Here is a 15,982-nt window from a genome sequence, read left to right on the forward strand (position 1 = left end):
GAGGGAGTTACATGGGTAGCAGATAGCAGTTTCTCCAAATACATAATGTCAAAAGCACTGGTTGAGCTAAAAAAAAAAAAAAAAAAGAGCCCATATGATATTTTTTCCCCCCACACCGTTCCCTTTCCCAGTAACTCTTAGGATTCTAAACCCTTCTGCACCATGCCAGCATCTTTGCATGCAGCTTCTTGTCCTGATAAGAGGAAGAAGCTCAAAGGCATGTTATGCCAGGGTGTTACATCACCTGTGAGCAACCTTCCTCAGAGCCACTGGCAGTCTTGTGACAGAGCTCTGCTTGAGTATTGTGAGAAAGAAGAGGGCGGACAGTTTCCAAGTTGTGGCATTGTGTTGCCATTACGTGAAGTTTCCAGTGTCCTTACATCAAAGGAAAAGCATTTCAGGCTCCACAGAAACAGCTAGGGGGTGGTCAGCAGTAAACCCAGCAACATGCTGATGCTTGCTGCAAACCATGGCTACAAAAGCTGTCCCTGCCCCTGGCGGCACAACACACTAAGATGCAATGATGCTTTACCTTTCCCAGGCTAGGAACATCAGATGTAGAGAAAAGAAGTGTAAAATTTGGCAGAAAAACGATCTCCTTGAAGGAGAGTAAGCTATTGAGTATGATGGGGCTGGTAGTTTCCAACATGACTCCTTGCAGCCAGCAGTGCTTTAATTGCTCTGACTCTGCAGAGGGGCTTGGTGGGATTTTGTTCTCATCTGACCAGAACATGAGCATCAGACTCCTTTTTTACTGCCTGTAATGCCAGTGACAAGCACATGTCATTTGGGAGTGTATGAGCATACTGTGAAGCCTGTTTTTCTCCAGCAGTGGAAAAGGAAAGAGTAGATAAACCTTGTCTCACATTAAACCTCCTCGATGGAGAAAAACAGGACTCTCTATAAATACAGTTGTACTTCATTAACAGCCACTGAAGGGGAATAGGTGGCACTAGTCACCACCTTAGTGGTGCTTCTAAGAATGGATGTGGCAGCAGCAGCAAGAACCAGCCATAAGATACAGCTCCCCTCTGATCCCTTTGCCTGAAAACTAAGCACCTGAAGCAGGCTCTGTCTAAAAAAGCAAGGCTATTCTGGCTGCAGGCAGCTTGCCAAGAGAGACCTGTGCCTGAGAGCCATTCCCAACCTGAAGAGCTCCTGGTTTGGTGCCTAGCAGCTGTGAGTCTGAGCCCCTGTGGTGAACCAGCACCACACTGCATTTGTGTGATGCCTTTCTCCAGTGAATACCAGCTACAGGTGACGCTGCATTAGCTCCTGCCATGAAAGTGAGCTTCCATTAAGCTGTGAATGGACCCATTTCTGTCTCTGACATATCCCTGGTGTACAGGATCTGTGGCAGCAGCTGTGTGACTGTCTTGGTTTAAAAGACAAATATCTTCCAAGGAAGATGGAAAACTTCCTGCAATGGAAAGACACCCCCTCCCTCCAAGTTATTGTGACTGTGTGACACAACAATAGTACTTCACATCTACATTTTGAAGCTGAACTGCTCTCCTCAGTGCCATCTGAGAAGGAAAAAATACTCTGTCTGTTCAATCAGCTAATCTGGTTATTAATTAATGTAGTTATCATCACTGACTGGAGTATTTTAATAACCTCTACCTCTAAATAATATTTGAACCAGTAAAACCAGGTAATAATACTACCATAGAAATGCTGATTGTATGCAAAGGTTTCAGCAAGAAGAAGACGTCAGGACTAAATGCTTGGAGATGTGTTTGTGATTGTATTAACCTAAAAGCCATTGTAGTGCACAGTGAGCACCCAATGCGAGCTACCCAGCAGAAACTGCTCATTTGGGATGTTCTTTTCCCTCATCAGCAGATATATCCATCACCCAGCATTAACATTGGAACTTCCCATATCCCTTGGCTCCATTCCTACTCCCATTTCTGCCCATTTTTTACCCCTCTTATTGACCACAGCATTAATCTGGGTGCTCAACAACCCCCAGTTACAACCAAGCGCAAAAATCCTGCCTAGAGGCAATGCTGCATCATCAGGAACAAATCATTGCAAGGCACTCTGCTTGTCTGTGGTTTCTTTGGATAGCAATTTATGACCCCTTCCACACACAGCGAGTGAAAACAACTGTGCTTGGGAAGAGCACTTTGGCCAACTCTTGCACATCACACAGTCTTGGCAGTGATCCCTTTTTTCTTGGCACAAATACAGAAGCTCTAGGAGGCTGGGGGTGTCAGAACCTCGTCTGCGCGGCGCCGATGGTCAGCTTTCAGTGCTTGGCTTAGTCACTACTGTTAATGCTGCGTTCAAATTATGACAACCACTGTCATGTAATGTGTGGTCTGTGACAGCCACACACCGTCCTGCTATGATAGACCAGTGCCTGTAAAGTACAAATCTCTTTTGCTGAGAAATGTGGGCATAAAAAAGCAATGAAAGAGCTGAAAGGATTCCTATGGAAATTTTATCCCTTGGCAAGAAGATCCAGCATCAACAACAGTGAAATTCCATGGTCAGGAAAAAGCCCAAACAATTTCCAGTATTTTCCTTAATTGGACTACAAATGCCACCTTTGGAATACATTTTGAAATCAATTATTCTTTTCTCTTTGTTGTGCTGTCAGTTTGCTTTTTACACTTCATTAGGCAAGGCAATTAAATGAGGCTGTTGTGTCTCTTATTGATTCTGCTTTGTGTTTGAAGTCGGTTTATCTTCCTAGATGTTAGGCCACAGTAAACTGTTTTCTTTTCTAGGACAGATGAGATAGCTATCTGCACAAACTTTAAAAATAAGGGAATTGCCATTGACTACCACAGAGTAATTTCTGGTCTTCCTTGGAGTCTATGTTCTTCCATGCACTTAATTAAAAGACATATTACACCATAAAAGAGATTGTAGGGAGGTTGGGAAGATAGCCTGCCTAACCCAACCCCAAGAGGAGATGTTCTAACAGAGATGAAGGGGAGGTGGTTGAGATTTATTATCTAAAGGGCAGGGATTTAAAAAGGTTTTTTAAAAGGAATGTTTTGGAGGTTGTTTTGTAGGCATAAGTGGGGATACTGTGGCAGGCAGAAGAGAAAGTGTTAAGCTCAGAGTGAGCATAGGAAGCAAAGAGAATAAACAAGTTAAATGTGTAAATAGGGGAAACAAGATGAGTGGTACTAAGGGGAACTGGAACAGAGATAAGTAGGAAGATAATACGCAAGATCCTAGTGGAAAACATTCCAGAAGAGGACAAAGAACCAACATTTAATGCTGTTTGAGACAGCATTAAATGCTGACCTAGGGAGACAGTCATCAGCATGAGAAAGGTTTTAGTATTAGGTTAAAAAATATTTAAAATTCAGAAGTTTATTAACTCCAAACTGGTTATGAGATGCAGAAATACATGTATTTTCCGCATTCCTTGCAAGTTATGTTACTGCTTGTACAGTTAGGTTTATCTTTAATTTTATTTTTTTGTCCTAAAGGGTTTTCTTTTTCTGCAGCAGTTCAGATGTTCAAAAGCTTTAATAAACAACACATTAAGTGGAATTTAAGTGTGATCTTTTCTTACCACCAAAAGGCCTGTTCTCTTAACTGAAAATAATTTGCGCATTTCATCAGAGACTGAATTTTAAGTCAGAAATGTATATAACCCTATCTATATCTATCTGGATACAGATGTGGTCCTGTTGGAATGGGTCTAGAGAAAGCCTGATCAGAGGTCTGGAATACCTCTTGTATGAAAGCAGGCTGAGAGAGTTGTGGTAGTTCAGCCTAGAGAAGAGGAGACCTCAGGGGCACCTTATAGCACTTTCCAGTGCCTAAAGGGGACTGACAAGAAAGCTGGAGAGGGACTTTTTACAAGGGCATGTAATAGGGAAAGGGGAATGGCTTCAAACTGAAAGAGAGTAGGTTTAGTTTAGGTATTAGGGAGAGATTCTTTATTGTGAGGGTGGTGAGGCACTGCAACAAGTTGCAAGAGAAGTTGTGGATGCCCCCCCCATTCCTGGAAGTGTTCAAGGTCATGTTGACTGGGGCTTTTTCTGAGCAACCTGGTCTAGTAAAAGATGTCAAAAGCTGTCACTATTCATTGCAGGGGATGTTGGACTAGATAGCCTTTAAAAGTCCATTCCAGATGAAATTAATATATGATTCTATGATATGGATGTCTGTGGTTTTTTGATCCTAGGCTACACACATTATTATTTATTCTCTGTCATTTGCTCAGCACAAGTACACACCCACCAGTCTTATGTAAATCACCCAAACATTTCTACTCTCAATTGAAAACCCGTAAGTTATCATGCTGTACCCCGCAGTTTAATACTATGCTTTGTGTGCACATAACAGCCTCAGTGACATGGTTCAGAGTGGGAGGAACCACAGAAGGTTTTTGGCATTTCTCTCTCCCAGGGGCTGGTGTAGGCCATGCTAGATCAGCTCTGGCTGTTGCTGGCCTGCAAAACCCTCCTAAGACTGGGTGATCCCCTCATCTAGCCAAGGCTGAGGCCAAATCAAGAACCCACTAATCACAGAATCATAGAATGGTTTGGATTGGAAAGGAACTTAAAAGTTCGCCAAGTTCCAGCCCTCCCCACCATTGCAGCAAGAAGAAGCCCATGGATTTCATTAAGCTTTGGGTAGTTTTTCACTCCTTTTCCTTGGCCATCTTACCCCTGTTGAGTGAGGATGGCAGCTAACATTGTGATCACTGAGCAGGGGCAGTAAGTTTTAGAGAGCCATATCCCTATCACAGCTGGTTGCAACTGTAATTAAAGGTCACTAATTAAAGGTCAACAATCTAGTCTGAAGATTTTATGTTAGGCAATACTGTTATGGTTCTGGTCATTGAGCAAGCAGCCTGCTGTGTGTCTCTCCTCCACCAGACGTGGTTTCAGTCTTGCTCCTGCAGTGAGCCACAAGTTCTCTTTGTCCAACAGCAAATCCGCAGCTCAACTCAGGCCAAACCCTGCAGAAACAGAAGTAGAGCAAAAGTGAAAAAAACACTGAAAAAATTTCAGCAGGTATTGCAGCATTAAAAGCTAATGAATTTTTCAATCCAAAACCTGTTGTGTTTGCTTTAAAAAAAAAATAAAAGATGTTATTTTCCAGGCCATAATAATTTGGTGTGAATCAGGCCTTGTAAAGTCCCCTTGGCTTTGTACACATTCTTCCAAACCTGGCTTTTAATGTTTTAGGAGTAATTATGTGGGCCTGAAATTCACAGCTAAAATTTGTTTTGATTTATTCACATGTCGTTGTCAGGCAACCAGATACTGTTTCCAATTAGGCATTATGTTCCCAGCAAGAGGATTAACAGAAATCAAAAGTAATTAGCTCACCTAAAAAGCAGCCATTTTATGCCAAACAGAAGAGGATTTTTATTTTTGCAGAGATATAAGGTAAAATAGAGCTGCTTTGCAGGTTAGCAGAATTTTTACTGCTTGGTGATACTTTTGATGGTCTTCAGAGAAGGAAATTGGGCAATTCTATTGCCTGTGGTGAATTTGGGGTCTGGTGACAAAACTGGTATGGAAATCAGCTGAGAGATGAGTATTCAACCACTGGACAAGACTCTCACTGATAATTTGGGGTAACCAATGCTAGTAGTTTCCATCAGCTGTTTTGCTTGAGCAGAGGGCTTCCCAAATTTAGGGCACATAGCAGAAGCCCCCTCATGTGCATATTGCCTCCTCTCTCAGCCGACCTGGTTTGCTCTTATCAGTTTGCTATTTCAGGAAAATGTTCCCTAAGAGCTGCTGTGCTTCAGGAGTACAGCTCTTGTTTGGAGAGATGGCAGGCGAGCTGGTTAGGTACTAAATAATTTTTTGATCAAGCAGATTAGTGTAGGGCATCTGTACACCTTGGAGGCTTGGAGGTGTTGGAGATTTCTATCCGTTTCTTTCCTTGCTTCCAGCCCATTGTTTCACAGCCCAGCTGGCATGGCACTCAGCCATACATTTTTTGGCCTGTTTGCCCATGTTTTGTTCATTGTGCGGGGATCTGACTGTATGTGCTCAAGCCTGTGCCAGCTCAGTGAGGCTTTCACCATTGAGGACGGAGACCCTGCACTTGCCTGTGGATGTTTGTGGGGGTCAGCACATCACTGGGGCCTTGTTTGAAATGAGTTTGTATAAATGAGGAAACGATGAGTTGCCTGGTCCTGCCAGTGGAGACCATTGACAGGTTGCCTTCCATCAGGCATCAACTGCTCTTGTTGCTTTGGACTTGTACAACCAAACAAATTCCTTCTTAAATGAGGAAAGCCAGTGATTCTTGGAGTTGCTTATTTTAGCTACTGTAATTTCATAAGCTATTCAAATCTGTGTGAATGTAATCCTTGTGTTTTCTATGCTGATCACCTTATTAATGTGTATGGAAATAGTTTCTAGGTGCTGTTCATTAACCTACGCAAGCATTTCCTGATACTTATTTTGCTTTCATTGCCTTTTTGCTTCTCCTGCTCTTGCTGTATGGAAAATTCAGGACATAACATGTTGCTTAATTCTTTATTTTCCCCTGTGCCTGGCTGTCTTTTTTACCACCTTCACTCCACAGCCTTAATCTGACGTATTTTACTCTTCCTTGCCTTACAGCAGCCCTCAAGTTGGTGTGGAATGCACACACATGCACAGATGCATGTGCACGTATAAACGTATCTATATTAAAATCTTATTATTTTCACATGGACTGGGAGGACAGCATGGTTTACATCATCTCACATCTATTGCCCTGACCTTTTCAAATAATTCATGTGAAGTTTCAGTGCTATTTTAGTTTGTCTTAGTAGAAAGTTTACAGTTGAATTTTTATAGTATTTTATAGTTCAAGTCTTTTTTCTGTAGTTCAACTGTACTTCAGGGAAGAAATGTTGGAAAAAATAAATATATATGAAATAAAATTATTGTGCAATATACCACTACTATATGAATATATCATGCAATATACTCTAATGTTAGAATTTCACTGTGCTATAAATAATTTCATGTACAGATGAGGAACAGGCTTTCGGCTTACTACTGGCTGTCTGAATTAGGCATATAAGGTAAATTTCTCTAAGGGGGTCATATTTGACCAAAGCTGACTGTTATTTTTGGCGCATAAAGTAATATGCTTTCTAGAACTGCTAGACTACTCATGGCACTAGACCAATTTGTTATTTTGGGAGTAGATAAAGTCTTTGTTTAGCCTTCTGGCACTCAGTGCAGCTCTTAAAAATGGTTTTCTTTGTTTTGCTAAGGTTTTCTGTTCCTCTTAAATCTACTCCAGTCTATGGAGTTTTGTCAAAGGAGACAAGAGGCCTGAGTATTAGGTGTTCTCTTTCTTGGATGTCTTCCCAGAAGGCTCAGTTTCAGGTGGGTGGGAGGGGGACATGAGCAGATAAGGTACAATACTGTGCTTGTACATTGCAGTGTCAGCACTCCAGCATTTGTCTAAAACCAGCAGCTGTCACTGTTGCTGACATTCAGTAGATGTCAGATATGATTTTCTTACTATACAATAGTACCTGGAGAAGCTGAATAATATTTTTTTCCTCTTATAAGTTGTTACTTTATTGTATAGAACTTGGAGTCAAATCTGGTAGAGGACTCGGGCAGTTAAAGTGTAGGGATTTTTACCTGATGGCAAAACTTCCTCAGTTCCTGATTTTAAGATGGCTGGACCTGCATATTTACACAGACCCAGAGCTGCCCAGCTCTGGCACAAATGTTACCTTGGGGTGTGGAGGATGCTGGAGACCAGCTGGGATCCTAAGCAAAATGTTCCTGCCCTGCAGCCGCTGCTTAGTACACAGGCAGGATTGTTCTTGCAGAAATACCCTTGCCAGCTTCCCCGAAGGCAGCTTGTGGTGCTGCCGTGTGTGACAACCTTGCAATTAGAGCAGCTAACAAGAGTCTGGGAAACCTGGATTTAGGTCCTTTTCCAGGCAGAAGGGATGCCAGCCATCCCCTTGCCAGGCTCCAAGCTGAGCTGTGAGAGTGGGACTGCCACTTGTGGGTGCAAAGGGGCCCATGCTGTTAGAATAAAGGCTTATCCACCCTGCTCTTCCTTATGCCTAGGCCTGCTTTAGTGCATCACTCAGGAACTGTGTCCTGAGCATCCACAACAGTTTGAGCATCTGTACTGCTCCCAGGTCTGTGGGCTTGATCCCAGCTGAGGCTTTCATCCTGTTAACACATTTAATACAGACTTTTGTGAAGCCTGGGAGGTCAGTGGGCTCCACTGATTTACAATCCACATCGATTTGCTAGATTTAGGCTCTGTACTTATGCTATTTATACTTTTTATTGCAGCAGTTGCCAACAATGCCTTTTGTTTGGTCAGGACATTGTTTGGACAGTAAGTACGCTCCCTGATCAAATGCCCACTTAAGGACATACTTAAGTCTCCATCAGCTTGAATGAATCTTAAGTAGCTCCCCGTATTTTCTTTGCAGAACAGAACTGTGACCCACAGGAATGATTTCACTGTCCCTGCTCAGGCCCTGTAGTCAGTAGGGAGCTGGTATTGTATGCTATGGCTCAGGTCTTGGAGCTGAGTGAGGGTTTCGGGCTTTGATTCTGAGTCAAGACATGACCACCCCTTTGGATGTATAGCACAGAAATGGCACCATGCCGTCTTTCTGTACTCTCCAGCTGTGGCCTGTTTTCTAGAGAGTTCAACAGAGGTGGTAGACTTGAAACATTTTTTCATTTGAGGCTTGTAAAATATCTTTCAATTCTCAGCCTTTTGAACTGAAGCACTTCCATATTTTCTCAAGGCACTTATTAAAATGCCAATCAATGAAAATACCTCCAGGAATTTAGTTTTCCAGGAGACAGCTCCTCATTCATCACAAGTTCCAACTTACACTGCAAAAGGCTCAACTCAGCAAATGTAAACCTAAAAATTTACCTTAAGTACCCAGGGAGCTTTGCTGGGTACAATTCTGGCTTGCATTAGCATGTGTTTGAAGAGCCTGAATGCAGAGACACGATATTGGAAATATTTATGATGGTTTGACAGCATTTATTTGGAAATGTCACTCCAACAACCTGTGGATCTCAGTCAGCCCTCAGGAAAGCAGCAGGTCATTGATGCCCTGTGCTGCAGGTGCTCTGATAACAAAAGTTTAACTGATTTTTAGAGGATGAAAATATGTTTCAGCACTTGGTTAATTTTTATCCAATAGGTGCCCAGTCTGTACAATTTATATGGCTAAATGTCAGCTGGCAGTGTTGATTAAAATGTAGGGCTGTACTTTGTAGTCTTTTAGTGGTTACTTGAGGCTTAGTCATCTGGATCTTCTGAAACTCAGCTGAAGAAGCTGATGTGGACAGTTCTGTGTCACAGGTGTATGCAGTACCCCAACATCCCTGTTTTCCTGAGACCTGGGCTTCTGGCTCTACCCCCAACTTTTGGGGGGCCTGAGAGGAAGGACATGCCCCAACACCCTTTGTATATAATCTCCTAATTCTGGAATAAAGGCTTTGAAATCTCAGAGATGTCCTTTGGTTTGTTTGGAGTTCATGTGAAGTGACAGGACAGGGAGTGTTGGATGCAAAGAAGGGAAGCCACCCAAAGACAGCAGCACTTAGCTGATGGGGGCAGGCTGGTGAGCAGCACTGATGAGGGCTTGAGAGGTACCAGTGTGCTTCAGGCCACACCCTGAAGTCTTCATGCTACTAATTGCTCAAGCAGGCTGTTGACATCGGATAGTTTGTCTGTATGAGATGAGGTATAGACAGAGTAAGAGCATTGTTATTTAATGTCTTACAGTGAGGGAGGGAATGGCAAAATTACAAGTAAAGAGTATGCTTTAAAAACAATTTGAAGGGCAAAAAGGGGGGTGAGGGGTTGGACAGGAAGGCAGGTCTCTTGTCTTACAGCTAGAATGGATTTTAACACAGAAGAGCATTGTGGGTACAAGAAGATTCAGCTGCTTTTTGGCCAACTCAACGCTTTGCTTGTTTTTGGCTGAGTGGCTGTAGTGGCTTGTTTCCATGGTCATCGTTGGCTCATCAGCTTTGCTCAATTCTTTGGCATTTTCAAAGGGACCAATTAAGGCCATTTCCTTGAACTTCATCATTAGAGACAGTGCTCAGTTTGTGCATTCTGGTTACTTGCCAGATCTGGTGCAGCTGTCCCATGTTTGGGGACTTACGTGCAGCTTTGTTTTGTGGAACAGAGATTTCTCCTGTCAGCAGAAGAAAATTTTTCTACCTGACTTGAATTTCCCCAGGCCTAGAATGATACCCAAGAGGAAACTGGAACCCATGTTTCTTTTATTTTAAATAGATCTGCACAAACATCTACCATAAAGGGGGCTTTGAATTACTTGAGAGCAGGGGCAAATGAGAAAACTCCATACAGCATGGGAACATTTTGTAATGCATAGGATTTGGGTCTTAATTTGAGTTTAGCCAAAAGAAAGGTGTCAAAATATTGATCTTTCCAAATTCTCTATAGCATGTATTAGAGTTGGCTGCTGAGCTTTTACTTTAGTTTGCATCAGGATCGTTGATACATGTCACTAATGTAAACATTACTAAAAGGTTCATTTTTCTCCTTTAATATGGCTTCTGGTGCTCTTGAGTTTTCAGTTTCATAATTTTTTTCCTGACTATTACTTACTAAAAATACACATTTAATGGGTTACCTTTTTGGCTGGATAGATATTTTATGGTGTGGTCAGTGATGTTTATTGAGCAAAGCTACAGCCTGGGTCAAAAGTGCTTTTGACTTTACCCACAAAATTGCAAGTGTGCATTCCTAATAACTTTTAACAGGAAAGTAATATTGAAGAAATGTAGTCCCCATCCTACAGTACCTGGCAGTGGATGCATTCTCCTACGTTAAGATTTCTTAACATCACATGTCATATGAGGAAATGAAACAGAATTTTTTAGATGAGAAGAGAGGTACATGGACATTTTAATCACAGTTATCCCAGCCAGGAGCCAAGCCCCACACAGCTGCTCATTCATTCATTCATTCCCCCACAAATGGGATTAGAACTGGAAGGGTAAAAGCCAGAAAAGGGTAAAAGCCAAAACTGGAAGGGTAAAAGCCAGGAAATCCATGGGCTGAGGTAAAGACACTTTAATAGGGAAAGCAGAAGCTGTGCACACAAGCAAAGCACAACCAGGAATGAACTCATCACTTCTCATGGGCAGGCAGGTGTTCAGTCATCTCCAGGAGAGCCCCATCAGGACTTGGAATGACCAACACCATCACTCCAAGCATCACCCCCTTCTTCCTTCTTTCCCCCACTTCATGTACTGAGCATGATGTCAGATGGTCTGGAACACCCCTTTGGCCAGTTTGGGTGATGTGTTCTGGGTCTGTCTCCTCCAAACCCCCCAGGCACTCCCAGTTCCCTCACCAGTATGGCAGCATGAAAAGCAGCAAAGGCCTTGGGTCTGTGCAAGCTCTGCTCAGCAATAACAAAACCAAAAAATCTCTATAACAATAACAAAAAATCACTATATTATCAACTCTGAGTTCAGCACAAATCCAAAACACAGCCCCACACCAGCCACTGTGAAGAAAATTAGCTCTACCACAGCCAAAACCAGCACAATGTTCAGTAAGTTAGGATCAAAGGGCAGAAATGATGTTTCATCTTTGCTTTTTTTCTTAATGAATTAAACAAGTTATTTGTTCCAGTCCTGAGCTCTGTCAGCCTGAAATGCATGGATTGGTAATGACCGTTTTGCAGTAATAGCCTTCTCTCTTTTCCTTTTCTCAGCTCACCTATTTGTTTCAAATCTATCCAGCAATTTATCTAAGTCCTTTTAATAGGGTTTAATTGAAAAATCCAGAAGTTATCTGTTTCCAGATAGTAGTATAGTTACAAATGAAAATTCAGATTGGCCCAGGTTATGCTGTACAAGCAGTAAATGTACTGCTGCTATAGAAAATCACTCCATTTGCAATGTTTTGAATGAATGAGCAATCAACATGATAAATGTCATGATTTTATAGTTTTTTTTCCCTCAGAAAGAGCTATTAAAAATAATTTGTACATACATTTTCAATTCAGCACTCACCTGGATTCTGTTCTGAGATATGCAGAAGCTGCATCCTACTTGTGTTTCTGGTACCCATTTCAGCAAGGCACCCCAGCTGAAAGCACTGGGGGTCAATACCACATGGATATGTTGATTTCTGCCCAGGACCACATGTATATTTCCCATGTAGTGTGTACAAACACCCTGTGCTGAATAAACACTGGTCCAAGGGGTCCCATCCAATGCAATCATTGACAGAACTGGTTTTGGATTAGGTAATGAACTTGAGCCTTCCTTTGCATTCACGAAACAATCTTCTGCTTTTGAAAAACTGACTAAGAAGTTTATTTGCCAGTAGATTTCCATGCTGAACAAATGAATGCAGGAAGTGAGGAGAACTAAGTAGAACAGCAGATGTAGGTAAGGAGTTAATAGCCCAGAAGGAGCAATGAAAGTTTTAGAATGAAAAGGTTTTTCCGCACAGCAGTGTTATGTCTCTCTTACATTGTGAAAGGGAAGACGATTAACCATAGCTGTGTTGCTATATTGTTATAAAATGCACGGGATTGTATCTTTCAAGGAGGCTATCTAATGATCCAGTAGCAGGGATAACTAACTGCAGATTTCTCTGCATGACAAGACTAAGTTGTAATAACAACTTGGGAATAATTCTGGTACATTTTTCCATTAACAAAAGTTTAATTTCTGGAACTTTGACAGATTTTTAAAGTAGCATAGACATTTTGTACCACTGAAACCCACATCTTTATTACAAAGCCAAACTGTTCTCTCTGAAACTGCATTATGCATGTTGTAACAGTACTCTCCCACAGATGATGAATACTTAGGACATATTTTTCCATGTGATTCATTCATTGACTTAAAAATAAATTCTCTTATTAAACAAAATACAACCATGTGACACATTTTGTAGGTTTGTTTTTCCTTTTCATTAGCTTACCAATGGTTTTTTACTGCCTCAAATAATTTTCTGATGATTCCATTATTTTTCCTCCTTACCCCTTCCTCCTCTTCTTTTCAATGCTTTCAATATAAAGCAGTTTCCAGCCTCACTTTGTTGCAAGCACAGCTCAGTAAAATCAATGACCAAGAAGTGATCGTGCAGCAAGATGTGTGCACATAGAACTGTAGTGTTCCTTGAAACCAGTGGTCACACAGCTGTATGTGAAACTGCATTTCTCTGCTGGATAAAGCCCTTAAAGAGCACCATCATTGCAGTTCCCAAAACTGATCTCTTAAGAAAAGTGTCTCCACAATTTTTTTTACTTTCCTTCAAAACTGGAAATTTACAAGGGAGCACGAAAGGCATATGTTGTTGTAACACTGGTGCTCTGGGTGAGCATCCATCAGCAGATGATAAGTCTTGCCACAGGTGATGTGGTCTTCATGGTTATTATCTGACTCTTTCATAGCCCCAGATAAAAGATAAACAACATCCTCAGTTCCAGGACTGATTAGTTTTGATAATTGTTCTGCTGCTTGCTTTGTGCAATTTACTTCTATAAATACACACTAGGGGAATCATTTATCTAGTGTACCATGGCACAGTAATTTCCTATATAATTTCATCCAACTGCTGCAGGAACTCATTTGAGCAATTGTTAATTAATCATTAGCAGCCATTAACTTTGGGTAGCAATGATTGCTAATCAAGATTTTCATGCTGCATTTTTTATTTCTGAAGGTTCCTAATTAATCAAATTAGTAACATTTTTTGTTATTTGAGAAAAAGAAACAGTATGTTTCTAGCAGAACTGTTAGTTGCATCTTTGCCTTTAAAATCCTTGCATGCCTTCACTCTGGATGCTTTTTTGCTGCATAAATTTCTGGAAAATATTTTGCAATTTAAATTAACAATGCTCTCTCATTGTTCATGCTATTGGCAATTATGCTGCTAGGAATAACTATGAAAGTAGTGACACCACTCCAACTATTTCCCTTATGGTTAATTTTCTTTGCCTCATACCTCATGTCTTTGAAAAAAAAACCCAACAAACCCCAGATATTTATAGTACTTTTAATGCCAGCTTTTTTCTCAGTGGTGTAGCTAATAATAATCTATTTTTCTATTAGTGTACCCTTGTGGCCCATCACCACCATGCTTGTAGATCAGGTATATGTTGCTACCTCAAGATTTTGTGCACCTCTTCAGTAGAGGAACATTTAATTCTGATTTTCTCTTGCACTGAAGTGACTTTGCAGTGTCCCCTTAAAAAGAATAAAGTGGCACAACCCATGGATGACACTGGGGTGGAAACTTTCCCTTAGGGAGAAAGGTTGGCCAAGTATCTCTGCTTTCCTTCCTCCACGTCTTTTGCCTGCTACTCTGGATAGCAATGGTGGTGGGAAGAAAGGAGTAAAGGTTGAGCAGAGCTGCAGCTGGGCTGACCACATCTCCAGCAAGGACCTTCACCCTCTGTAGCTTGGCCAGGCAGCACCAGACCCACACAGAACTTAGGGTGACCATGTGGGACAAATTTGACTTAGAGAGTCAAATATTTCCATTTCTGAGGCAGTGGAGAAGCAGCTCAGAAGCTGTCAGGTTAACAGTGGAACCTTTGCAAGCACTGGGAGGAAAAGGGCAATGGGCCTTCTAAACTGGCAACAGCTCCAGCACTCTGGCTTTAAGCATGAAACTCCCAGATATGTTCCTTCACTCTGGCCGGAAATGTTAATAATTAACTCTCAGGGCTGTGAAGTATTTAAACAAGAAAAGAGCAGCACATTCGAACAGCACCTAAATCCAGCTGAACCTACCTCAGTGACACCAGAGCGAGTGCTGGTGGGTCACACCCATCCTTGGGATGGAGAGATTTACTATTCCTATCACTGTGGTGGTTACTGAGATAAACTGATCACACACTTGCCTCCCTGGGAGCTGCAAAGGTTGGCAAGTCCCATGAGAGTGAAAATGCTATTGAATTGCACTAACACTTTATCACTGCTGCTTGCTGCGCAAGTCCTTGCTCTTACATCTATTATGAAAACACATTTCCTACAGATTCCAAGGCTATGAAAAGTAAAAGGCTGAAATGAGAGTGATCTTTTTTCAAGAAATTCCAGAGGAATGAACAATAATTTGCCACTAATTGCAAAGAAGCTTTGATAAAAACTCTGAACAGATTCCCAACAGCACATACTTTCCAGAGGCTGCCTGGTAATTTTCAGTAAAACCCAAGAACAATATGACTATTAACTTGTATGTTAAATGTCATCCAGATTTGTTCATATCATTCTCCTCTGCACTGCATCTTTTCTAGGCATGTTTTCATAATTTATGATGTGTGGCCACATTTGGGCTCGCTCAGTTATACACCCATGGAAAAACACTAGATGAAGGTCAAATGAAGCCCACATGGATGGCAATTATCTTTCCCATTTAAGTCTTTAAAAAGTACCAAAGTTACCTTCCAGCCTGTGGCTTCATTTGTGGACAGGTTGCATCTGCACAGACCTCTTCCCACATGAAGGTGCAGTCAATACTTCCTTGAAGGCAACAAGGTCACGAGCAGTGATGGCATTTGATGGCACGGTGAACCCCTGAGGGATGGCTTGTGGCACTCTGTGCAGCGTGTGCGAAGGCATACTAAATAATGGGATGTGCTTGTTGAGAAAATCCCAGACCTCTTCATGCTTGGCTAGTGCTGATGATATTGTTTGGTGGCTGTGAATGTTCAGAAAATTACCAGCTATTTGTGAGGCTGTGCTGAAGGCTTCCCAATTCTAGAAATGCTGTTTTGTTGTTGTGAGCACAAGGTACATAAGGTACAGGTTGGGTGTGCTTAGATTTGTTGACATTTAAACTTCCAGTAGCAGTAATCAATACCAGATGAATTAAGTTACCAGCCAAAAAAACCGATGGATGGTTGAAATAATTTGTAATACCTCATGAGGAAGTTAATTGTTCAACATATTCAGCAAATTGCAAGTTCTCAGACAAATAGAACATTTGAATACTTTGTCATAGTGAAAGACCTATGTCTGTGCAGAATATTATT

Source organism: Lonchura striata, chromosome 1A (assembly GCF_050655825.1).
Source record: "Lonchura striata isolate lonStrDom1 chromosome 1A, ASM5065582v1, whole genome shotgun sequence".
Taxonomy (NCBI): domain Eukaryota; kingdom Metazoa; phylum Chordata; class Aves; order Passeriformes; family Estrildidae; genus Lonchura; species Lonchura striata.